Consider the following 26,071-nt stretch of genomic DNA (forward strand, 5'->3'; position numbering starts at 1 on the left):
ATTTGCAGATCAACAACCAAACACGGTAAGTGCACCCAGGAATTTTTTGGTACACAAAAAAATACATAGAAAGGCTTGCAGCAATGCATGTAAATACAAAGGTGCACTTCATAAGAGAGGTCATTTTCATGCATTAGCATCGAGTGGATCCCATTACTTGTTCAGATAGTTTGTGCCCTTCCTCAATCAAATTAGTGACAGACGCCTCTTCAGAAATAAGTAACCCCCATGAGGAGAAGGATGGCAAGTCTTGATTGAAATACGGGTTTTGACTTCAGTTAAGCATTGCTGCAGAGCCTAGATGAGATGGGGTTCCAACGTGTAAACATTGCACACTAAAGTGTGGTGCTCTGTAAACGCCATTTTAGCTACTAAGTGTTAAATGTGACATCATGCAGCTCCTAACTAATATTCTAACATATGACAGTGGGACTAAATGCCAGAGTCCATTGGTGGATAGAAGCCAGAAAGACGCAAGTAAAGCCAATTAGTTAATTGTAATACCTCAGTTATACCAGAGGATATTACTGCTATTGGCACAATATTAAACAACAATCACCTCAACTGCATGGTGGTAGGAGGCACATCTGCAAGGAGTGGGACATCATTTCACATAACATCATAGTCAACTAGCTGTATGCAGAAGGAAGGTCACTTACCGGTAACAGTCGTTTTACAGATTGACAAAACAAGGGTCGGACCCTCATTTTTGTTAGGGGGGGGGCATATACTAATAGGCGGGGAATAATATATGTAAAGCAAAAAAGAGTATACAGCTAGCCCTCCCTCTGGTGTTCTGGTCTGGCGTCGCCTAGAACATCCAGATATGTGAACCAATTCAAAATGTAAGGGACCACCCAGTGTAGAGGAGCAGCCAACTGCCCCTGCAGGAAGTCCTGCCCCCCTCCCACCCATATGCTGGAAGCCAGAAATCGTTCCATGCTTGACACCAGCGATTGTGACAGATGCAGCAACGCAAGTAGATTAATTGATCTTATGATATGATATGATAGTTTATTTATATAGCGCCTATACACAATGTGTTTCAAAGCGCTTCAAGGCAAGGGCGGGAACAAGGGAAAATGCGACATTCTTACAGGCCATGAACAGTAAGGATGTCAAATTAACTATCGTACTCGGTCTGACGACATTTCAGATAGTGCAAGAGCTAAGACATAGATAAGGAAGGGAGGGGGAGAGTGGGAAGGAAATAGAAACAGACAGCGACTACCGTACTAGGGCTGACGACATTTCAGGTAGAGCCAGAGAAAAACAAAAGGTAAGGGAGAGGGGTACAGAAAGGGAGGGGAGGAATAAAACAAGCAACTATTGTACTAGGCCTGATGACATGTCAGATAGTGCTGGAGGGAGGGTTGGGTGGACAAGTAAAGGGAGAGGGGAGGAGACAGACGAGGTTTCTATCATACTAGGTCCAGGGACAATTTTGATAGAGTAAGTGCATAGAAGAAAGTAAGGGGAGGAGATAGGAAAATGGGAGGGGAGGGGAGGAGAAAACAGAGCAAGCAGCCAAAAAGAGTGGAGAAGCAAGAGCGGAGAGCGAATACAATTGCAGAAGTCATTAGTAACACATAATGTTGCAATCCAGAATACAAGATGAAGATGAGAACAGCATGACTCAGTGCCACCATGAGTACAAGATGCAAATGAAGTCCCGCATGAGAGTTGAGAAAGGGTGACGCACCATGAATCAATGAAGTCCATAAAAGTGAAATCCAGCATTGGCCACAAGACGGTGATGTTGAAACCAGAATGTATTAGGACAGACTCCTGCAGAAGTAGGCTGGGGGTGGGGGAGCAAAACAGGCAATAAAGGAGTAGAATCAAAAAGAACGGTTCATCCATCCTTAAGAAGAAGATGGGGCAGACCGACCATGCTGGTGCTGCCTAATTGCTACACTAAGAGATTTCGCGTCTGCCTTAGAGGATTGCAGCTTCTCAAGGTTTCCATCCGCTTTGGAACCAAATAACTGTGTTTCAATGGCATATCCAGAAGTCTGGACTGCACATCACGGGAGAACCCTGACTTTCTTAGCCAAGCAAAATGCCTAATAACTATACCGCCAGCCATAGAGTCGACTGGAGGTATTGACACATTGCGTCTTTACCATCTTGAATTACGCTAAAAAAAACCTTCTATCTCACCACCTTCTGGGATATGCTGAGCTGCCATAGCTGCCATATCCCATAAGGTATATGTAAACTTGGCTAGGGCACAGGTGGCGATGACTGCCTCTAATGCCATAGACCAGCATAGAAATATTCTCTTCCCCAGGGTTTCTATGCTCTTATCATCACTATCTGGATATGCTGGATATGCTGCTCCCTTAGTAGCTGAAGTGGCTGCCTGCACCGCAAGACTTTCTGGGTTTAGGTGCTTTGAAAGAAATTCAGGGTCCATGGAGGATGGTCTATATTTTTTTTGTAAAATCCTTATGTACTGCAGGCGTTGAGTCTGTCTTTCTCCAATTGTCCAAAACTCTATTTTTGACTGCCGTTTGGAATGGGACAATAGGGTCTTTAGGTGGCCCCTTATCCAGAATATCAGACAAGTCGTCCTGCTCATACTCCACTGTAGATCTCCCCCAACCTAGGTAGTCAATAGCCTTAGACATAACTGATCTGTACGAAGAATCTGCATGACCAGACCCATCAGGGGTGGCAGATTCAGCCTATGGGAAGTGTCAAGACCACAGGCCTCTTTAAAAGTGTCCACAAAGACTTTCATCACAGACTCTCCACATATGAGCACCTCTGGAACACCAGGAGATCCATAATCTAGCCCAAAACAGGGCTTCCTCCTCCACCTCCTCCTCATAAATAGAGCTCATGGACTGTGGTTTGTAAATCTTTGATGAACTCGAAGAAGACGTTGAAGGCTTTGACACCGCCAACTTCGAAGCCGATGGACTTGACTTTGGCACCTTCGACAGCATAGATTGGAGTGGAGGTGGACTCTTCCCTTGAGGCGTTAACACCACAAGGGGTGCACGAGAGGCCTTCAGGGCCTTGCTGTCTGGGCTCTTGGGTGTACGAACAGCGGCTTTTGATGACACCCTGTCTGCCTTCGGCGCAATGGGGTTGGAAGTCTCTTTTCAATTCTTCGAAGGGGTTGGTACTGCCGCTATCGAAAAAACCTCAAAATTTGGAGCAAGAACTTTTCTAACCCTTTTACTCAGCAAGTTTACAAGTTTTCCCTCAGGTGAGGAATCCGACAAGGCCGATCTGGAGCGATGACGCCTTTTCCCAGATCTCCTCGATGAAGACAATGAAGAACATTGAGACCTTGACCTAGATTGTTTAACATGCTTGCGTGCCTTTTGGATCGGTGAGGAGAAACATCCCTTAAAGTCTTATCTTCACATGATTTGGCCTTCGAAGGAGTGGTCAAAGAAGATTTAGGGGACGGCCTGCCTAAAGCGAGTTTCCCCTTCCTCTCTTTTAAGGCTTTAATGTCATAGATTGGCACGAGCCACAGTCGTCGACATGGTGGCCTGACCCCAAGCACCAGAGACATACCTGATGCAGATTGGTTATGGACATTTTAGAACCGCAAGCTCTTGAATCCTGTTTTTGGGTTTGAAAAAGACATACTCCGACAACATTTTTGAACTACGAGTTAAGAATACATGCTGATCGAGTGAACCGTTTCAAGCAACTCTGAAGAAAAAGTAGAACTGAAGCAACAGGTGTGGTCTGTACAAGTTATAGCGACGCTGCATCATATTCGAGATGGATGGAGACCTTCGAGGGACACGAGGTCGGCGACGACAATGCACAGCGCCCTCTGCTGTAAAAGGTTTCTCGTATATCAAAGATCAGGAATACGTGGGAGGACACGATCCATTCGAAATATGGTTACGATATCACTGTAATATGATTTAGATTTCATACAAGAATGGATCACTGTAGGTAGCGTTAATATCAGTATGTCTAGGCCCATATTACCAAGTTACTGTGACTGTAAGCAGACGTCCAAAGTAACAACCTGGACTATTGTACTTCACTTGGGCTAAACTGTAAAAAGAGCATCTCATAGAGGCTTAAACCCCAAAGCGCAGCCATCCAGTGCCTGCCAAGTGTCTGGCCACAGACTGAAAAAAAAAACTGGCAAGTCCAAACAGAAAACAATCAGAGGCTGTACCACTTCATGCTTTTACACTTGGACAATACGGGCTCAGATTTTCTTGTCAATAGTGCACTTTGAACCATTGCACAGCAACCCACTCCCGCCAGTCATCCAGAGCCTTAATATCCCCCAGCTATTTTCACCACAGACACCCCGCCATCCACTGTGATTCGCTAAGGGCCCTCTGTCAACAGCTTTAAATGTCTGGCACCCACTCCCACCCTCCAACACCTTAGACCTCCAATGCCTTGCTCCAACACCTTCACGTTTACACAGTGCCACCCTCCAGCAACTTAAGTCTCCAGCATTCACCAACATCATCAACCTCAAGCAACCTGTCTACTTAAGTCTCCAGTACTCTCCTTCAACACCCCACCAGTGTGAATCTCATTTACCCTCCTTGAACATCTTGTATCTGCATTCAATACATTTCAACTTTCTTACAACACATTACGTCTCAAACACTCTCTCTCCCAACATCTTTAGGTCCCTAGTATAACATATTAAGTCTCCAGTACCAGCCTCCATAACAGGTCTGGCAGATCTGGGTCAGGCCACGCAGTGCACAGGTAGTATTGGTGGCAGAAGCCTCTGGGGCACACACCTCTCATCACAGGCCCAATGGCTCACTGGATGTGCAAAGCAGACAACGAGAAACACTGATGAAATGTGTGTTCTTGCTGTGCTGTCACTGAGTACTGCAGGCTGCCCTTACCCATTCCCATTAAGCTAAACCTAGACCCCATACCCTTTCGGTTCCTACAGTACTGGGAATGAGCTGCACAGACCGTCCCAGCCTCTGAACCCAACCATTCATGCATTGTTCCCTAATGGACTGCACCCTGTTAGGGCAGTTTCATGGTTTTTCCTGCATCCCTGTTATTTCTCCAGCTAACGATGTCTAGATTCCAGGTGAAAAAATATGTGGCATATTTAGCTGCATTTACAACTGCCTTTTTCAGGTACAACACAGATATCTGCTCTTGGCACTGCCTTTTTGTCCAGTGGCCGGGGGGTTCCAAGGACAGGTCTATAGGTAGCAAAGGGGGTGCCAGAGGTAGCAGCTGCTACCCCTGGCAACCCCCAAATGACGTCCCTGCCTTTAGTGTTACCCATCGAAGATGTTATCACTCCTTCAAGGATATGACCAGTTCCTCAGGGCGACCCTTCGTCCTAAAATATCTGGCCCCTGTCCTTCAAATATGACTTCTTACAGCCTCCTGTCTACTAATGTTACAATATCTACCAAACTTTCACTGCCACCTCTTCTGGCCCCTTCTCCCCTTCTCACCTTCAACAGCCACCATTCCTCCACAGTCTTGGTAACCAACCCCAAACTGTTCAAACCACCAGCCACAGTCTACTCAGACAACCCATACTGTCAGACGTTCATTCTTTCCTCAATTGGCAAAGTGCTGGGACTGTTTAGCTGCTAGTTAAGCACCTCTGGCTGATGTGGGTTCATGGGGTGGGACCAAACCTATGGGGCTCATTCTGAGTATGCCGGTCCGGAAACAACATTTCCGGACCGGCATTCTAGTAGTTTGCCTGCTGGAGCCGCTGTGCCTGACAGGACAGAACCTGCCGGACACAGCGGCCATGGTAGGCAGACCATCACAGAAGCACCGGCACTGTTAATAACAGTGCCGGTGCTTCAGTGGTTCCCATTCCCAATGGGGACTTACAATTTACCTGCACCTGACTTTCCAGAACGCCAGGTACAAATTTAAAGGTGCAAGATACTAGCCGGGCAAAGGAAACACTTTCCTGCTCAATTCTACATATGAACACAAACACACAATGTCTTACTTGCCATAAGATGACGATGAATACCTCTTCTCCCCCCTATACCTTCCCATATTTCCATCTCATAAGCATATATATTCTTCAATTTACAATTTTCACAAACATTTGAGTGGATGGTTGCAGTTGGAGTAGACAGAGGCAAAACTTTAAATACTCTATTGACTCCTCTTATTTAAATGTCCATAATTTGAGTACCATTCTAAAATAGATAATTTCATTTTAGCCACTTAAAGTCTCGTACTTTCTAGTGACACAGTCTATATGAAAACACAGTGACTCATACAGCTCCTTACAATGACCCGGTGTTAATGCTGACCATTGTCTCCCCTTAAGCGTATTCTTAAAACTAACAGGGTAATTCATAGATTTCAGCGCAGAGGCAGCGCATGCGAGCAGCGCAGAGAGGTAGCGTGCGCCAGCGTGCGCCAGCCGTGTGCGCTAAACAGCATTCTGGCGCACCACGTATTCATGGAACATCAAAGCCATTTTGAGCGCTGGCGCAGAGAACATCCCGCAGCGCCAGTTACGCTCCCAAGAACGCCCCTTGCGCAAGGATAAGGCATTGCAATCCCCAATACAGCGCAAAGGGTCTTGCTAACCCTGCACCAGTTCACAGGGCCGGGACAGTGCATTTGGGGGATGCGTGGGGAGTATCACACGCGATAGGTCTTGTGCGAGCGGGGTACGTGTATTCTGAGGGGTGAGTGGGGAGTATCACAAGCAATAGGCCTTGTGCGAGCGGGGTACGTGTATTCTGAGGGGTGCGCGGGGAGTATCACACGCGATAGGCCTTGTGCGAGCGGGGTACGTGTATTCTGAGGGGTGCGCGGGGAGCATCACACGCGATAGGGCTTGTGTGTGTGGAGTATGTGTATTCTGAGGGGTGCGCGGGGAGCATCACACGCGCTAAGCCTTGTCCGAGCGGGGTACGTGCATCTTGGGGGTGCACAGGAAGTATCACACGCGAAATGTCAGTGTGGGACCTCCCAGGTGTGCCTTCCCCCCCTCCCCAGGCCCTGCAGGCAGCTCACACCACAGGGGACTACCCTGCACCCCATGCCATGCCCCGCAGGCAGCCCATCCACCTCGGGAATGCCCCGCAGGTAGCCCATCCACCCTGGGCATGCCCCCCAGCCAGCCCACATGTCACCATGCACCAGTGAACACTGACTCATGTCCCCACCCGGCAGTGACAGGCACCTGCCAGCAGGCCCCGACTCATGTCCCCCTGCACCCCCACCCACCCGGCAGTGACGGGCACCTGCCAGCAGGCCCCGACTCATGTCCCCCTGCACCCCCACCCACCCAGCAGTGAGGGACACCTGCCAGCAGGCCCCGACTCATGTCCCCCTGCATCCCCACCCACCTGGCAGTGAGTCGTTGCCCCGACTCATGTCCCCCTGCACCCCCACCACCCGGAAGTGACAGGCACCTGCCAGCAGGCCCTGACTCATGTCCCCCTGTACCCCCACCCACCCGGCAGTGAGGGGAACCTGCCAGCAGGCCCCGACTCGTGTCCCCCTCCAACACGCCATCATGATCCACAATTATGGCCCTCATGGCCACCAAAATCCCCACACAATTACATCCACCCCACATTGAAATGCCCATTACATGAAACAACCCAAATGGCATGTATGTACATCAACGCATGTCCGTCACACACACACAATGGGTGCCAGTGAATGTGAAAACCCACATCGTGACATGCATGAAACCAATGAGAGAATACCACACATTGAAGTATGAAACAAAAATGTATTCAACACAAAATGAAGTGAATGAAATGAAATCACACAATAATGGAAATAATAAATAAAATGCAGCATGTTCCAAAATGAAAAAAAATATGAAATCAGAATTCAAATAAATCCAAATGAAAATGTGTCCAAAGTCACCGTCCAACAAAGCAAATCCAAAAGGAAAGAAATAAGTAAAATCCATTGCTCCATGGTGAAAAATAAAATAAAAATGACGAAAAATCCACTGTTCAACTATATACAAATAACAAATCCAAGGTCCATGAGCCCAACCATTGAAATGAAACCTACAAAAAATAGTAGCTAATGAAGAACTATCTACAAAAAGGTGGGGCATAGTCCAAGCGCCCCAAATGAAAGAAAAACATAAATGAAACCTAACACTAACTATATATAATGGCGGCGGGCAAGTCCTATGGCTCACTTGCCGATTTCCCGGGCCAGGGCATCATCGAACTCCTGTTCTATGTCCTGGAGGCGGGCCTGTTCCATGGCCCCGAGGTTTCACAGGGATGACGCCATGTCCAACTCCAACTCCCTGCGAATTGCCTCGAGGCACTCGGGCCTCGCGTGTGATGCTCCCCGCCTCAGCACCCTGCGCATGGAGTTCTCCGCCCTGACCATAGTGAGCAGTGCCTCTTCAGCGCGCCGCCGCTCCGCACCTATGTGCTGGTCCAACCGCTGCCACACGGAAGACACTCCCAATCCAGGGTCCTCCTGCCCTCGGGCCGATGCCTGCCCCTCTGATGTTGATGGCCCCGAGCAATCATCGCTCCCACCTTGAGCCTGCTGCTGCTGTGCCTGTGCTCTGGCTCTTGATGCCTGCACGTCCCCCTCCTGCTGGGGTGCAGTTGTTGGTGTGGCCACCCCTGCTGGACCTTCCACTCCCAACTGTGGCAGGGATGTGTCCTCGACCAGCCTGGCCACTGGGTCAGAGGCAGCTCCACAGGGTACTCAGGTGATACATTGGCCGGAAGATGGCACGGAGTATGACTGGCGCATAGGGGGTTCAGGTGAGGAGGGGGTCAGAAGAAGGTCCAGCAGATGGAGGAATCCAGTCCTGGTGACCTGTCCTGGTGACCTGTCCCAGTAAGATGACACGGTCAAACAGGCATCCGAGATGACGTGCAGTGTCTTCACGAAAACACTGCAGGTCACCTCGCATGCCCCGTTGACGCAACGCCATCCCAACCAGGACAGGCTCAACCCGGTCCTGGATTGCCACGTCCGCAGGGAGAGGAAGGCCAGTTGTTGTGCGCTCATCCCCTCCCTGAAAACGGGTCTGGACGTAGGCATCCCTACTGGTGCGGGATGATGCAGTCACGGGATTGGGGACAGGATTACACACAGGCACCTCCACGGCGGCTTGTGCTGCCTCCTGTCCCTGCCTCTGGACTGCACCACTAGCACCAGTGGAATCCCCCCTCCAGACCCTGTGTGTGTCCCTTCCACAGCCTCCTCCTCAACCAAACCCCCCACCAACCTGGATGCCTCCGTGCCATCTTCCTCCATCGGACCCTGTGGGGTCTCAGCTGCCCCTTCTGCTGCCGAGGAGTCCACCTCCAACCTCTGCCTCTTGGACCTACTCTCGGCAGCTGTGGCCACGGACGCGGCACCAGACTCCTCACTCCCCGTCGAGATGACAACCTGGGAGGGAAGCTGGGCCTTGGGTCTCCGCCTGTTGACGCTGCAGACAGGGAGAGATAGAACACAGGCACCAGGGCACTGTACAATGGTCTGATACACACAATACAGTTGTACATGAGTGGCAGTGTCAAACTCCAAACATGGCATCACACTCCCCAACACACATGTCATTTCAACTCACACACATGAGCACATCAACAGGAATGTTGCACCAGGCAGCACCATCCATACACAAACAACAGCATGAGCTGCTGAAGGTGAGCCTGATGTCACATGCAACACGGGGAGTGCAGAACACATGCACACACGCCACCAGACATACATGCATCTGTACATCTACACCACCTGTCGCTGTGATAACATCCCCATCCACATCTGGGAATCAGCCGCCTATATGTCAGTGTCACATGCATCCATGGTGTATCGCAGTTGCACACTTGTCAAATACACACACATGCAAATGTACATAGTGCAGATACATGCAGGTAGAAGCAGCATCCATGTGTGACACCACAACCATGCCACAGTACATACACAGGATTTAAAAAATGTGTGCACCCACACCTGCATTTGCCAAGCATGCTTACCAAGACATACACCATAGATGTGTCTCACTGTGACTTGAACGGTACCCTGGCTGAGTCCCCCCTGTGCACACGCTCTCCTCACCTGAGCTTTCCGAGTCGATGGTCTCTTGCAGGTCTCGATGTGCCAGGTAGTCTCTCTCCTTTTTCTGGTGCGTGGGCTTGTCACGGAGAGAAGCCACTGTGGCCGCTGGGTGAGAACAGCGGCACAGTGACCTCCTTTCCGGAATCAAGCCAGAAAATACAGGGAAAAACCCGCAAGGGAAAAAAACCCCTGATAAGAGGTGTCAAGACTTGTCTCAGAAGGCCAGTTGTTCACAGATGAAGAAGGAAGCGGAGGATCTCCAACACTGAGGTAGTGGCCCTCAAAACGTCCAAGTACAATGGTAGTACTAGGCCATAAGAGCAGGCGGAGAAGGTAGCAACTGACGGCTGAGGTGGAGGTAGCAAATCTTCCAAGAAAGCACTGCGGGGAAGCACGGGAGAAAACCCCACGCTGTCTGGACCCAAAAGAGCAAGGGAAAGAAAGAGGGAGAGAGAGAGAGAGAGAGAGAAAGAGAGAGAGAGAGAGAGAGAGAGAGAGAGAGAGAGAGAGAAACTGACCGCCAGAGAAAAAGGCACAGCTAGCGCCGCCCAGGGAAGGCGGCGGAGAGAAACGGAAAACGAAAGCGCAGTGTTCCGGAGACAGGAACACCGGAGAAAGTAACCACGGAGAAAACTCCTCAGTAATTCCAAAGCGGGGTGCAGAGGAAGAGCGAAGGACCCAGAGTCGAAAGGTAAACAACAGAGGGGGGATGCAACGCAACGACCTGCCGGGAGGCGGGGATTTAAATACTCCCGCCAGCGTTGCGTCCCACGTTTGGAGCGGCGGCAGCGAACACAGAAAAGGGACTAAAGTACCCTTCCTCTGCGTCTCCTCAAACTCCAACGCGGAAGAAATCGCCAGTCACGGCGATGGCCGCCACTGCGAGTGACAGTATGCCCCCCCTAGAGTGCAACCACCCAGGCTTACCCGGGTGCAAGCGATGGAACCTGGCCAACAGCTGAGGGGCATGTACTTGAGAAGCTGGCTCCCAGGAATCCTCCGATACCGGGTAACCCTTCCATGACAGAAGGTATTCCAACCGACCACGAAGAAATCTAGAATCACGAATGGCAGAAACTTCTTATTCTTCCTGGTCGGCTGCAGTGACAGGAAGATTCCGGTTGAGAGGCCGGCGATGTGGATCTGAATAGTAGGGTTTAAGAAGAGAGGCGTGAAAAACAGGGTGTATGCGTCTGAGAGATGGAGAGAGTTGTAGACGATAGGCAACAGGATTGACCTTGGAGAGAATGGGGAAAGGTCCCAAGAAACGTGGAGACAGTTTAGAAGGTCTTGTCCATCTGGGAAGGAATCTGGTGGACAACCACACCTTGTCCCCAGGTTTCCATGAGGGTGCTTCCCTGCGATGTTTGTCGGCTTCAATCTTATTCCGCTGTCTACTATTCACCAAACTTAGCAATGCATTGTCCCTGGCCTCCTTGATATTTCTTAGCACCTCTTCACCAGTTGGAGAGTTGGAAAAACCGGGCACCTCGGGTATTAAATAACGCGGGTGAACGCCGTAGGTATAAAAAAAAGGGGAAAGGCCTGTGGCAGTGTGCCTGGAATTGTTGTAAACAAATTCCGCAGTAGGGAGTAGAGAAACCCAATTCTCTTGATGCTGGGAAATAAAGCATCGCAAGTACTGCTCCAGGGTTGCGTTGAGTCGTTCCGTTTGGCCGTTTGTCTGTGGGTGAAAACCAGAGGAAAGGGCCCTTTCCACTCCCAATCGAGTACATAAAGCAGTCCAGGATTTGGAAATGTACAGGCTTCCTCGATCGGATATTATCTTGTCGGGGAGGCCATGAAGCTTGAAAATATCTCGGGCAAATGTTTCTGCCATCTTGGTGGCAGAAGGGAGTCCCGGAAGAGGAGAGAAATGGGCTAACTTGGATAAAGCGTCCACCGTAACCATGATACATGTGCATGACTCAGAATCAGGAAGCTCCACTATGAAGTCCGTGGAGATGAGTCCCCACGGGCGAGTCGGCATCTCCACTTGGGTGAGAAGTCCTAGGGGCTTACCCGAGGCATATTTGACTCTGGCACAAGTCGGGCAGGTCTTTACGTAGTTGAACACGTCTCTCCTGATGTTGGGCCAAAGAAACGACCTCGAGATAAGTTCCAACGTACCATTTCCACTTCTGTGTCTGCCTAGACGTGAGTCGTGACACCATTTTAGGACTTTCCGGCGCAGCGACCCTTCAGGGATATACCACCTCTTCTTGTAGAAGACCCAACCGTCCTTGATTTGGAAAGGGGAATCAGCGGGAAAAGAGATATGAGGAGCCTCTTGTGCGACAGCAGTCTTGACTTCCTGAAGGAAAGAACCCACCGTGGCTAGGATCCGATTTCTGTGGAACAATGGCTCAGACTTGACAGCTACCGTTTCCAAGTGAGAATCCTTGCGAGACAATGCGTCAGCTAGACGATTGAGAGACCCAGGGATGTACGTGATTTGGAAGTCGTACTGCGAAAATAGGTAGGCCCATCTAGCCTGCCTGGAGTTCGAACATTCCATGTCCTGTAAGGCCTTTAGGTTCTTATGGTCGGTGCAAATGAGGAACCGATGACGGGCACCCATGAGAAGGTGCCTCCATTCCTCACAAGCCAACTTCATTGCCAATAATTCCTTCTCCAGAACCGAATAGTTGAGTTGGCTGGGAGAAAGAGTGTTAGAGAGATAGGCAACAGGATGCTCCACCTTGTTGATAGACTGAAGCAACACAGCTCCGACAGCTATAGCGGAGGCGTCCGTCTCCAGAATAAATGGAGGAGTTTGGTTGGGATGCTGCAGAATTGGGGCAGAGCAGAAGAGGGTTTTCAGATGACAGAAACTTCCTTCCGCCTCAGTGGACCAGGAGAAAGGATAGGCCGTCTTCTTGAGTAGACGGGTGATGGGAAACACCACCTCCGAAAAGTTTGGAATGAATCTCCTGTAGTAATTCGAAAGACCCAAGAACCTCTGGACCTCCCGGACGGATGTCGGGGCCGGCCAGTCAAGAATAACGTGCACCTTGTCAGGATCCATGGCGATCCCTCCTTCTGACAGAACATATCCCAGATAATGTACCGAAGGTACAGCGAATCTGCACTTCTCCTCCTTGACCAGTAGATTGTTTTCCTTAAGACGCACCAAAACTCGTCGTACTTGTTCAATGTGTTCTCTCATGTTAGGGGAAAAAACCAAGATATCATCTAAATAGATGATGACAGAGATGGAAAGCATGTCAGAGAACCTTCGGTCCATGAACCTCTGGAATACCCCTTGGGCGTTCACCAAACCGAACGGCATAACCTTATACTCAAATAAGCCCAGAGGAGTACGAAATGCGGTTTTCCACTTGTCACCCTTGGCAATCCGCAACAGATGGTATGCGTTGCGAAGATCCAGTTTGGTAAAGACTCGAGCACCTTGCACCGCCTCAATAATGTCCGTGATAAGGGGCATAGAATACCGGTCACGGACTGTCACTGTATTTAGGCCCCTGTAGTCAATGCAGGGTCTAAGGTCGGCGGAATCTCTTTTCTTGATGAAAAACAAAGGGGCTCCTGCTGGAGACTTTGAAGGTTGGATGAGACCATTCTCCATGTTGGTATCCAAGTATCTCCGAAGAACTTGTCTCTCGGTTTGGGTGAGAGCGATCATCCGTCCGAATGGAACCAAGGCATTGGGCTCCAGATCGATGGTCCAGTCCTCTGGCCGATGGGGTGGAAGTCTGGCATGGAGGCACTCCTGAAAAACCTCTGAAAACCCAGAGCAGAAATTGGGTAAAGCATAGACACCCACATGGTTGTAGGGACACACTTTGACTGGCTGAAGATCAGCTCGACCTTCCAGTGAAAAACAGTTGGTTGCGCAATACGGGGAACTGAAACGTATCTGATTCTCGGTCCAGTTAATCAGAGGATTATGTCGACGGAGCCATGTGATGCCCAAGATGATGGGGAAATGGGCAGCCCTGATAATATCAAAACACAAAACTTCCTTATGTTGGTTGATCGTCAAGGAGAGATCCTCAGTGGTATGGGTGATGGGACCTGAAGACAAAGGCGAACCGTCCACACCTTCCACCTTCTGACCTTCTGCCCGGGGGATCTGACGGAGACCCACCCTGTCTGCCCACAGGGTGTCGACGAAGTTCCCTGCCGCGCCACAGTCCAATAGAGCCAGTGTTTCCACCTGATGGTTTCCGAGCTTGAGTTGTACTGGAATGACCATCAGCCTGGAGTCCTCCTTAGATTCGGAAGAGGTCACTGACAGAGAGACATAGGGACGATGAAGATTGCTCGAAGACCCTCGGTCGCTTGTCCCTACTGACGCCGAGGGTAGTCGTTTCCAGACCTCTTGCTTGGCAGTTCTGTACTGTCTTTGAGAAGATGTTGCTCTGATCCGCAGTAGGCACACAGCCCTTTCTCTCTTCTGCGACGTCTTTCAGCTGCGGACAAGGGCGCCCTGGTGGCACCAATCTGCATTGGTTCTTCGGTAATAATGTTAGTAGAGCGACCAGGGAGAACGGGTACAGAGGGGTCTAAGGTATAGCCAGGAGCCCTTTGCTTACGACGTTCGACTCGTCTCTCTTGAAGGCGATACTCAATATGAAGGGCATCAGAAAGCAGATCTGAGAAAGTAGGATAACGAGGGGCTCTGGCCAACTCGTCTTTAATTTCCTCCTTCAGTCCTCTTCTGAAAATGGCATACTGCGCTGTTTCGGGCCATCCTGCTCCGGCTGCTAATGTTTTGAAAGAGGAGATGTATGACAAAACGTCTAGGGAGCCTTGTCTGACATCCAACAGGTCTTCGCAGGCTGTAAAAGAGAGCTCTGGTCGTTCGAAGGTCTGCTTGAGAAGATTCTGAAATCCCGAATAGTCCTGCAGAATGCCGTTTCCACTAGTCACCAATGGGGTGGCCCAGGACAGAGCGTTTCCAGTCATGTTGGATATTAGGAAACCCACCCGGGCCTGATCTGTAGCAAAGGTACGGGGTCTGAATGTGAAATGAACCAAGCATGCTTCAAGAAACTCCTTCACCTTCTTGGGGGAGCCATCAAATTTCCCAGAGGACAGCGCCATGGGTGGCAATTCCGAGGGAGTCGGTTCCCTAGCCGCAACCATTTGTTTAAGCAAAGCGTTCTCAGATTTGACACCTGGTAGCTCCTGGGACATGGCCTGGAAAGCCTTCCACAGCTCTTGGACCTGTTCCTCAGCTGACATCGTGATACTCTTTGGCGTTGCAATCTGTGACTTGAACGGTACCCTTGGCTGAGTCCCCCCTGTGCACACGCTCTCCTCACCTGAGCTTTCCGAGTCGATGGTATCTTGCAGGCCTCGACTTGCCAGGTAGTCTCTCTCCTTTTTCTGGTGCGTGGGCTTGTCACGGAGAGAAGCCACTGTGGCCGCTGGGTGAGAACAGCGGCACAGTGACCTCCTTTCCGGAATCAAGCCAGAAAATATAGGGAAAAACCTGCAAGGGAAAAAAAACCCTGATAACAGGTGTCAAGACTTGTCTCAGAAGGCCAGTTGTTCACATATGAAGAAGGAAGCGGAGGATCTCCAACACTGAGGTAGTGGCCCTCAAAACGTCCAAGTACAATGGTAGTACTAGGCCATAAGAGCAGGCGGAGAAGGTAGCAACTGACGGCTGAGGTGGAGGTAGCAAATCTTCCAAGAAAGCACTGCGGGGAAGCACGGGAGAAAATCCCACGCTGTCTGGACCCAAAAGAGCAAGGGAAAGAAAGAGGGAGAGAGAGAGAGAGAGAGAGAGAGAGAGAGAGAGAAAGAGAGAGAGAGAGAGATTGAGAGAGAGAGAGAGAGAGAGAGAGAGAGAGAGAGAGAGAGAGAGAGAGAGACCGACCGCCAGAGAAAAAGGCACAGCTAGCGCCGCCCAGGGAAGGCGGCGGAGAGAAACGGAAAACGAAAGCGCAGTGTTCCGGAGACAGGAACACCGGAGAAAGTAACCACGGAGAAAACTCCTCAGTAATTCCAAAGCGGGGTGCAGAGGAAGAGCGAAGGACCCAGAGTCGAAAGGTAAACAACAGAGGGGGATGCAACGCAACGGCCTGTCGGGAGGCGGGGATTTAAATACTCCCGACAGCGTTGCGTCCTGCGTTTGGAGCGGCGGCAGCGAACACAGAAAAGGGACTAAAGTACCCTTCCTCTGCGTCTCCTCAAACTCCAACGTGGAAGAAATCGCCAGTCACGGCGATGGACGCGACTGCGAGTGACACTCACACATGAGAGGAATCACATGCAGCAGGCTCATTTCCCTGTACATATACATGCATACATGGCCCTACACAGACATATGTACAACCTGCACACTCCTGCCACACTTCAACATGCACAGCGTCCAATTAGTACACATGTACACTTACCGCTCGACTCCAGACGGGTCTGCCTCTCAAGGACCTGGAGGTGGAGCGCTGGACATATGCGTTCCAGGACCCTCATTTGGTTGTTGGTTAGGCGGACCCGGCACCCCTTGGCATCCGCTGCCTTCAGGAGGCACCGGGCCTTGTTGAGGATCCTGGACCTGAAGTCCTCCCAGCGCTTCCGGACGTGTTGAATGTCGCGGACTGCCACCCCCTCCGCGTTGATGGAAGTCACGATGTCCATCCAGATCCTCTTCCATCCTTCATTGTCGGCCCGCAAACTTCCTAAGAGGGCATCATACTGCCCCAGGACTTGCTCCACCAGGATACCAACTTCACTGGCACTGAAGCTGGTAGCTCTCTGCCTCTCTGGCTGGGGGTTGCCAGTGATGCCAGATGGTGTTGTGCCCAGAGGCAGGTGTGGGTGGGCAACTGGGTCCTGGGGCTGGGCTGTGGAGCAATGGTATCCCAGTCGGGAGTCTTCAGTTCCGGCAGGGGTGGTCACAGCAACTGCACCCCTGCAGATGGCTGACGTGCAGGCACCAAATAGCAGGGCACGTGGGCAGCAGGCAGGCAGGCAGCAACAGATGGCAGGTGGGAGCGTGCTCGGGGCTCTGGGGGGCAGGAAAATGGCCTTCTGGGCAGGAGCGTGGTCTTCCGTGTGTTGTTGCGTGGCCAGCTTGATACGGAGTGATTTGGCATGTGAAAAAACTGCACGTCAGCGTGTAATTCGAGGAAAGGCCCTTAGTGCGTAAGTGCGTCTGTGACGTGACGCGCAAGGGCGTTTCCGTCAACACGGGTGCATGTTGATTGTACACATGCAAAAACTGCATGTCCGGGTGTGACTGCGTGCAATTGGAGGAAAGGGCCTAAGCGCATACACACGTAAGTGACGTTGCACGTGTGGGCTGGCTTAAAAGGTACGCGTAGGATGCCATTTTCTTGTACGTGCTTTTTGTGGAGAGCGAGCAGGTGATTCTTGTACTTCTTGTCGGTTCACATGCAATTACTTCACAACGGTTCCAGTTCGTACTCCCTGTTTACTCAGACAGCGTTCAATTCTTCTTTTGGTGGGGGTGTTGCCAACGAGCACACGCGCGTCTTTTTCACATTCTTTTTCCAGGCAGACGGGGAGTCGCGCATGTATTTTCCAACTGTGGTTGCCCCCGTGTGTCGCGTACCCCTTTAGAGGTCATTGTAGGCTGCGTGTATCACGCATACGCTTATTTTTGTGTTTCTGGGTGCCACAGCGTAGGGCACGTTCATTTTTCCACGCACGTGGTCTACCATGGGTTGCGTGCACATTTAATATTGTTTTTGGGGTGCCTGTGCGTTGCGTGACCCATCATCTTCCCCCAGGGGTCACAGACAGCTAGAGCACTAGGGTACGAATTCCATCTAGTACCCTACCCCTTTCACCCCAATTGCCCAGGACAATTGTGAACTGCAACTCCCATATGCACAACATCATCAGTGCCATGGTTGGGAGGTGACCAAGCAGTAAGGGAGGCAAAGTTGGCCGAGCTCAAAGAGGTGGGCGCGCTAGGGGATGTGGCCAGGATGTGCAGGATGGCCCAAGAGGCCAGTGTGTAGAGGACCAATCGGGGAAACCTATGCCCCCCCCATGGTTGGGGGAAATGTAGCTGACACCATCCCAGCTCAGCCCTTGTTAAACCGGCCCATATTGTCAACAGAACCGGCACAGGATGACTACCAGGCTGACTTCCGTGTCACCAAGTCTAAGCCACGTGTGGTGGTGAAAGTTGCTGTCACCAGGCCACATGGATCTGGGGCAGCAATGTCATCTGCTGCCCCACGCAGCCAGGGTGAGGAGGCTGCAGGGGCAGCTGCAGCTCAATCCACCCCAGCTCAGAGTCTCCCAGCCGGGACAGTGTCGGTCCAAGTCCATCACACCGAGGTTGGTCCTGCCAACATCACCCTGCAGCCAATGCCTGCAGTGAGATCTTTGGTCATTGTGCCTTTGGAAACTTCCAGTCCCCAGTCCACCTGCGCTTCTGCCCCTACCAACCAGAGCGGCGTAAGCCACTCAGGGTCTGCACCACCTTCCAAGAAGAAGAAGGGTCCTCTTGCAGTACAGGCTGGGACCCCAGACACGGCTACACACTCTGGCACGTCAAGGAAGCCTAGTTTCAATGATGCCGAACTAGATGCACTTGTGGCCTATGTGTTGGCACATAGCCGCGAAATGGTGGTGACTGCAGGGTGCAAGACTACGCCTGCTCAACGTAGGGCCCACTGGCAGACCATCGCAGACCGCATTAGTTCCCTTGGATTCATGAAGCGCAGAGCTGATGATTGCTATAAGCGGTGGAATGACCTGAAACGCAGAGCAAAGAACAAGCTGGCTTCCAATCATGCCTCTACTCTGGTGACTGGCGGTGGGTCTCCACCAGAGGACGACCAACTCACTGAACATGAGTCTGTCGCTGGAGGCTTCATCACAGAGGATCAGATCTGAAGCGTGTGAGACCTACCAGATCTTGAAGCATTGTCCGGTGAGTGCCCATGCATGTATGTGCAATCCATGTGTATGTTGCTTGGGTGATGTGTTCTGATTGAGTGCCAGGTGAGGCTGTGTAGTCATGACTGGTATGGGTCACCCATGTGGTCCCTCCAAACCATTCCCTGGCCTTGGGTTTGGGTATGACAGTATCCCTTCTGTCCACAGTTACCAATTTGCACCAGATTACTGGAGTTGCCCTTCAACTGTCATCTTGCAACAACATTGTTCAAAATGTTTTCCTGTTCATTCAGACTGATTGTTTTAATCCTTGCCATTTTTACCACGCATATGTTTGCCGTACTGCCACAAATGTAACATACTTCTGTCATAGATTGCACCCCACAATGGCCCACATTTATTACCTTTTTATGGGAATGATTTAACCATTCAGGCTGATTGAGTAATGGCCTGCACACAATCATTTTTGGGCCCTGTTTGAATGTTGAACATGACTGTTGTCTTCTGTAATGTTGAAGTGACCAACCATTGATGTATCCATCTGCCTGCCATCACTGCATCAGTGAACACTGGATTTGTTGCAGCGTGTGGCACATGCGTGTTTTGTCACACTATTTTGCATGTTTTATCTCATGATGTCCATCTCACATGGATGGGTGACAGTACTTATTTCCTACCATATGGTTGACCTTGTCAAATGTGCTATGCTATGTGCCATCTGTGTGCTGGCATGTGTCATGTATGTGTATTGGACATGCCACTCACAGGCTAATGTGTGATGCCAGTGCTATCCAGCATGTAGCACATGTGTTGCTTTTCCATTTCCATCTTGGAGTCCTCAGTGTCTGTTTTTTTCCTCCCCTTCCAACTCATTGACAGTGCATGCATGCCAGGGTTTTTGTCATGTGGGACATGTGTCATTTATGTACTGGATCTCTGCCTCGTCAGGCCTATGTGTGTGTGCTATGGTGCTCATGCTTGTTTCCATTTGTTATCTTTCATGTTTTTGTAGGTGATGAGGCACTTGATGCTGTTGAGGAGGAGGAGATGGTGCAGACCCAGGAGGAATCACAGCCACAACTGGGCACCATTGGAGGACGTGGGGTGGTGGTGGGTGAAAACCCATTTCTCCTACAGACCATGCTGTCCACAGGTGTCTCTGGGTACACCTCCGGAGAACTCTATGATTCAGGTGCTGAATCGGACATTGAGACATATGTGCTGTTGCAGGTGAGTGTTTCTGGCAGGGATGCTGTTCTTTCCAACCCACCTGTGCCGGGAGTAGACCCCTCTATGGGGATTTCAGTGTTGGAAAGTCTGCCTGTGGCGGTTATGGATGCAGGGTCACACTCCACAATATCTGCTCCTGTTCCTGGGCCAGCAGATCAAAGGAGGAATGCAGTCCTGCAGCCTCAGGCAGTGCCAGCACAGCAAGGTGCACATCGCCTTGCCCCAAACAGGTGTGGTGCCTGCCAACGCGGTGGCCGTGCATCACCAGGAAATACTGTGGGGGAGAACTCCATGTACAGTATAGCAGCACAACAGGGGGCATCGTGTGAAATGATGGCTCAGGCAATGGATAGGGTGGCCACTTCCATTCTCCCCCCTGAAAGGCAGATCGAGCTCCAGCAGCAGGCAACAGATTCCATTTGCCACTCACACAGGGAGGACATGTCGGCGTCCAGCAGGGACCGACGGGCTGGACTGGAGACTCTGCGCACAGCCAAATCTGTAGAGTCACAGGCCCACAGTGCAGCCCTAACGTTAGAACACAGCTCCCTCAGAGATACTCTGCGTGAACTTGAGGTGTCCCGGAGCACAAGGGCAGAACAGCAGCTGGAGCAGCTGACACGTACACTGTCAGCTGAGCTCCAGGCAACCTGTCAGGAGATCCGGGCCTCACACGAGGCCATGCAGGCAGAAATGCGTGCTACCCATGAGGTGCTGCATGGGGATCTCCGTACCATTATCCTCCAGAACCAAACCTTCCACACCCACATGCTTTCTGCCATGGAGGACCATACCAGGGCTTTGCATGGTCTGCCTCCCATATCACAGCCACATCCTGATGTAGCAGCAGAGGGTGATGACAGCGATGACAGTTCTCCCACTGTAGCGTAGCCGTGCACGCCATGAGCCCATGGAGGTTTTTTTTTTCTCTCAACATCCACGCATGTGGGTGTTGGGGTGCACCCTGTACTTCGTCCCTCCTGGGTGACCCCCCTCCCCCTGGTCCACACATGGCCATTTTTCTTTTTTAACAGTGTGGTGCTTTGTGTGGCTCCCGTATGCATCCACTGTGTATTCCAGCTGAGCACATGCAGACGTGTCCTGTCTTTGGGTTAGATGCTTGGGTTCCTGACACGCACACCCCTCCTGCTTCGCCTTTCCATGGGCTTGCAAAGGGTGTGACCAAGTGACAGTAACATGCACAGTAACATTGGGCTCCCATGAGTTGTGTGGCCAGTCTGTAGTCAAAACTGTGTGTACATTCCTAGTGGGTATTGTTGTTCGATTCTCCACTGCATGGTGGATTGATATTTGCTTGTGCATCCATGTCTTTATCCTTATATACATGTAGCTTTTTCATGTCTTAACAAGCCCATCTCCTTTGCAGATGCAGTTCATGTTGTATGCAGTACACTGACACATTTGCCTGACAGCAACACTCTGCAGTTGGAAGGGGTCGATCTGCTGCCTTAGTCAGGTTGTGACACTTGCAGTACTTTAATTCTTTACTGTCATATATTGCCACTGTTTCATCCTGTACTGATGATTTGTGTTGCTGGTAAGTATTTGTTCATGTGTGCTGTTTCTTATTGATTACTGAGAGCATATTGTCTGTGGACTGTTTACATTAGGGACAGTGCACTTTGTGACACTTGTGTCATGTGTTGTGCATTCATTTGATTGCTTTCACATTGCATGCCATGCCATGGTGTGTTGGGTAGCTGAGATGGGGAGGGGTTGGGTGACATGGCACTATTTAGATGTGGTATTTTGCAAGGGGGTAGTCGTTCATGCTGCATGAATTTGTGTCTTTTTGTGACACAGCATTGGGTGTCCTTAAGTAGCTAGGGATGCACACAATGTAACACTTCCAGGTGAACAATCTCAGGCTGGTATGGTTGTGACAGTTGACTGTCCCTTTTGTCATCATCATTGATTGTCAGCTGGTATGTGCCAGGGCTGTGTGCACTCCGCAGGGGTGGGATTTTAGGTGAAGTAATTTGCCACCGGCTGGGTATGGGCTGCCTCACCACGTGCCCTTTCACCTCCCATGCGCAGCGGGCGTGCATGTGGTTGGGGATGTGGGGGCACCACCATCTCCACCGGCACACCCCAGCGGGTTGCAACTTTGTGCAGGACACATGCTGCCACTATGATCCTGCACACTACTGGGGGTGCATATAGCAGCTGCCCACCAGAGCGGTCAAGGGAGCGAAAGCGTGACTTGAGCACTCTGAATGTGCGCTCCACTATGCCCGGGGTTGCAATATGGGCTGTGTTGTATCTTACCTCGGGTGGTGTGGTGGGGTTCCGAATAGGCGTCACCATGTAGGTGCTCAGAGGGTAGGCACTGTCCCCTGGGGAGGTGATAATGGCTATAATTAGTGGGGTTTTCACATTACTCAGTATCTGACATGCATGCATGTGCAGAGGCATTTATACTCACCAATCAGCCATGTGTCGCCATGCCGCCCAGGTTCCAGGTCCCGGTTTAGAGGTGACATTCTGAAAATGAAACTATCATGGCTCGACCCTGGATAGTTGGCATATACTGAAGTGATGATTCGCTTGGCATCACATACTTGTCAGCTGAAATGAACCATTATCCAAGAAGTGCAGTACATTGAGCACCTTTTCCAAGGGGCTCAGTGCTTGCAAGCACAGGCTGGGTGATGTGAGGTCATCCTCCTACTCCCTCACCAGGTCTGGGATTATGTGTGGTGGAAACTAGTACTTCCCATACACCTGGTCATCAGGCATCCCAAAAAGGCTGGTCCTGGGTAAAAAAATGCAGGGCCTGGCTATCCTCCTCCTCCTGCGGTGTCCCACGACCACTGCTGCGAGGAACGGTATATTCATCATAGCGTCTGAGCTTGTTTGTTGTTTGCGCACACTTTTATGCTGCGCAGGGCCGCTTACGCCTGCTTCCTGCTGGCGTATGTGTTTCCGGATTAGCGCGTCTTTTTTGGCGCACGCCTTTCCCCTGTTCGATTCCATGAATACGTGTTGTTAGCGCGCGTGTGGGTGTTGCGAGCATTTACCTCCTGGACTTCCCCCGTAATGCCCACATTTTCACGCGTTGTTCCCCATTCCGCGTGTTACGCCCCATGTTACACCCACTTTTCTTGTGTGCGCTGCGCTATGTGCGCTTTCCCTGTGTGCGTTGCGCACGCCGTTTAGTGACGTGTGCGCCCGCGTGCACCACTGTCATGATGCCTACCCCCGGAGCACCAGGCCAGGCCCAGCACCCCCGGGAGCAGGCATCACGCCCCCGGGTAAAAGCCCAGCGGCCCTTTATAGGGGCTCTTTGGACTCTGTCCTGGCGCCAGGCTCATGCTGGACATCAGTCCTGGCACCATAGGCGCCAGGCTCATAAGGGGAAGTGTTTGGTGCACTTACCTGAAGCAGACCATGCTGCACACTCACCTGATGCAGACCATGCTGCATGAAGAACCAAGCCAAATGAGGCGTAGGAGGGACTATTTTTCTGAAGGAACTATTTTGTTACTTGGGTGGGGCTGTGGAAGAATACTCACCTGGAACTTCTTCCAAAGCTATTTAAGCCATGCCCAGACAGCCACACATGCTTCGCGTTGTTCTGCATCCCAGCAGCTGAACGCTCACCGTGTCTGCTCCTGCACCTGGACTGCAGCCAAGCCCGCCTCGAACCTGGAACACCTGTAAGGGAATAAGAGAAGAGAAAGATGAAAACCAAGAACTTATTCAACCTTCTTACCTGCATCCGGAATCTTCACGCCAGCATTCCTGAAGGAAGACTTCCATTTAAAAGCACTGCGTTGCTCGCTGCAGCGCCGCTCTTCACTCACCTGTTCCCGAGACGCCGCCCGGCTCCATCGCGGCTCTCAGCACCGGTCGCCACATCTCTGCACCTAGGGGAGAGAAGAAAAGATAAAAGGTGAGCAAGGGAACACAAGAGGAAAGCCGAATTTTCAGCCATATTACTTACCGGCCTTTCTTGGTGAACCATTCCACATCTCGGGTCGGCGCCGCATCTTTGGCAGGCATCGCACCCTGGCCCCTATGGGGAAAGGACAAAAGACATTACTGGGGAACTATAAAGACATTTAGAGGGGTCGCCCTCATCACTAACTCACCTGACTTTACCACCGGCAATTTAACCCCTCAACGCATCGCCTTTGTTCTGCACCTGAAATAAAGGACAGAAAAAACAACATAAAAGGAGGCTCACACCTGAACTTTTTGCATCTTCATACTTACGGAGTATCGCTCAGAAAAGTCAAGTGGATGTGCCAGCGCCATTCTGAAAACCAGTGAAGTAACTGGACGAACGCGCGCCCCTGCACCAGAAGCAGGATGGAGAGTTCATCCTTCCAAACCATAAGGTGAGCTTAAACCGGGGGTTTTGGAGGAAGTCAGAGAAGAACGAAGGGGGAAAGGGGGGAGCAAGCACACTATTCAGCAGACAGTTAATCCCCTTTCTCATCTACAGAAGGATATTCCTATGGGCCAGACAAGCAAGATTTGGGGGTCCTGTTCAATCGGTGGTCCGAATTCTGCGCATCACGCTTGAAGAGGCAACAGCAACCCAGACCAGACCAGCTCCTCCGTGGGAGCCAGGTGAGCGTTACAACCACCCACGAATTTAGCGCACGTCCTGGGATTTACACGGCAAGTGCATTCCATGAATCGATGTGCGCGGCTTTGGCACGCGTGTGCTGTGATTTTCACGCTTGCGCTGCGATTTTCACGATGCGCTCCCCTTTTCGGCGCACATTTATTCCATGAATCGGCCCCTAAATCTTTTATTGAATTAAAGTGGGAATTTCCTAATTTGGCTACAAGTCCAAGAAGAGGTCAGGCACAACTGTGCCCCTGTTCCGGCTGAATAGGTTCCCCAAAGTTGACATTCCACTTGGTGCAACCAACTTCTTAATATCTGGTAGACCTCAAGGCCATGCAGGAACACACGCATGGCCTTTACTTTATGGGTCTCAATTAAAGTTAAATAAAACTCCCTGCAATTGTATTGAATCTCCCAAGAAATGCTGTAAGTGCAGTACCTTTCTGAGCGGCTTTCTCTAGGCTTTGGCTTTATTTTGTTATATCATCTGCGAAGCAAAAACAAATCCCCAGATAAATTAACTCATTTACCTGTTCGAAGGGGTTTGATTTACTTTCCAAACAAAGTGTATCCCGTAAAATGTATCTATAGCTGTGCAAATTGTATATAGTGCATGCAAGTTTGGTTGAAGGCCCACCATTGTAACACCTTTAGCATAATATTGTTCGGGTGAGCCAAATAGTCGATATTATGTGAACATAACTTAGGGCAGGAACATCGGACTCTCAATTGAATTTCCTGATTTGCTATTAATTAACAAAAGAGAAGGGGTGTGAGAACAGTGCTGCATCAGGGGCATTCATTAGTGAAATTGTTCAGTTCCAAATGCAGCCATGCTATTTGTTGGCGCAAATCAGTGCAGACATGTCAGACTTAATTTGTTTGCCTATTTCTAGCACATTCCTCTCAACTGGGTGTAGGCAAGGAGCATTTCTTTAAGCATGTTTTCAAACAAAAGCACTGTTCTCAGCTTCTTCTACAGGGCCAAAAATAGTAAGGAGTCGCCCAAGTGTAATTACGCTGAAGAGTGGATGGCACTTCCGTCTTGCACTAACCCTGATCGAGTGCGAATATTTACCAACAACCTCAGAAGCATATGTTATGGTCCCGACAGCCCACTTGGAAAGTAAAAAAGAATCGCATCTGCACAGCATCTCTTAAGTAACAGCTACAGCGGCCGCTGGTGCATTTCCAGCATTATTGGCATAGAAACACCCAGTGACATCTAAAGAAACACCTGAACGCAAATTCCAAATCTGAGCTAATCACTGTGTTCTTGTTACAGAAACCATGCCTCAACTTGTACTTGGAATTAAAACTTCAAAGTCTCCCACTAACATAGGAAATGCTTAATTGTTA

At 50.6% G+C, this 26,071-nt stretch overlaps 1 protein-coding gene across 5 annotated transcripts in view; it reads right to left on the reverse strand.

Moving 5' to 3' along the window:
• Positions 1-26,071, reverse strand: part of PIR (pirin) — a 720,875-nt gene that overhangs the window by 379,528 nt on the left and 315,276 nt on the right. The window lies entirely within an intron of this gene.

Source organism: Ambystoma mexicanum, chromosome 7p, assembly GCF_040938575.1.
Source record: "Ambystoma mexicanum isolate Mex_15411 chromosome 7p, UKY_AmexF1_1, whole genome shotgun sequence".
Classification (NCBI taxonomy): Eukaryota; Metazoa; Chordata; class Amphibia; order Caudata; family Ambystomatidae; genus Ambystoma; species Ambystoma mexicanum.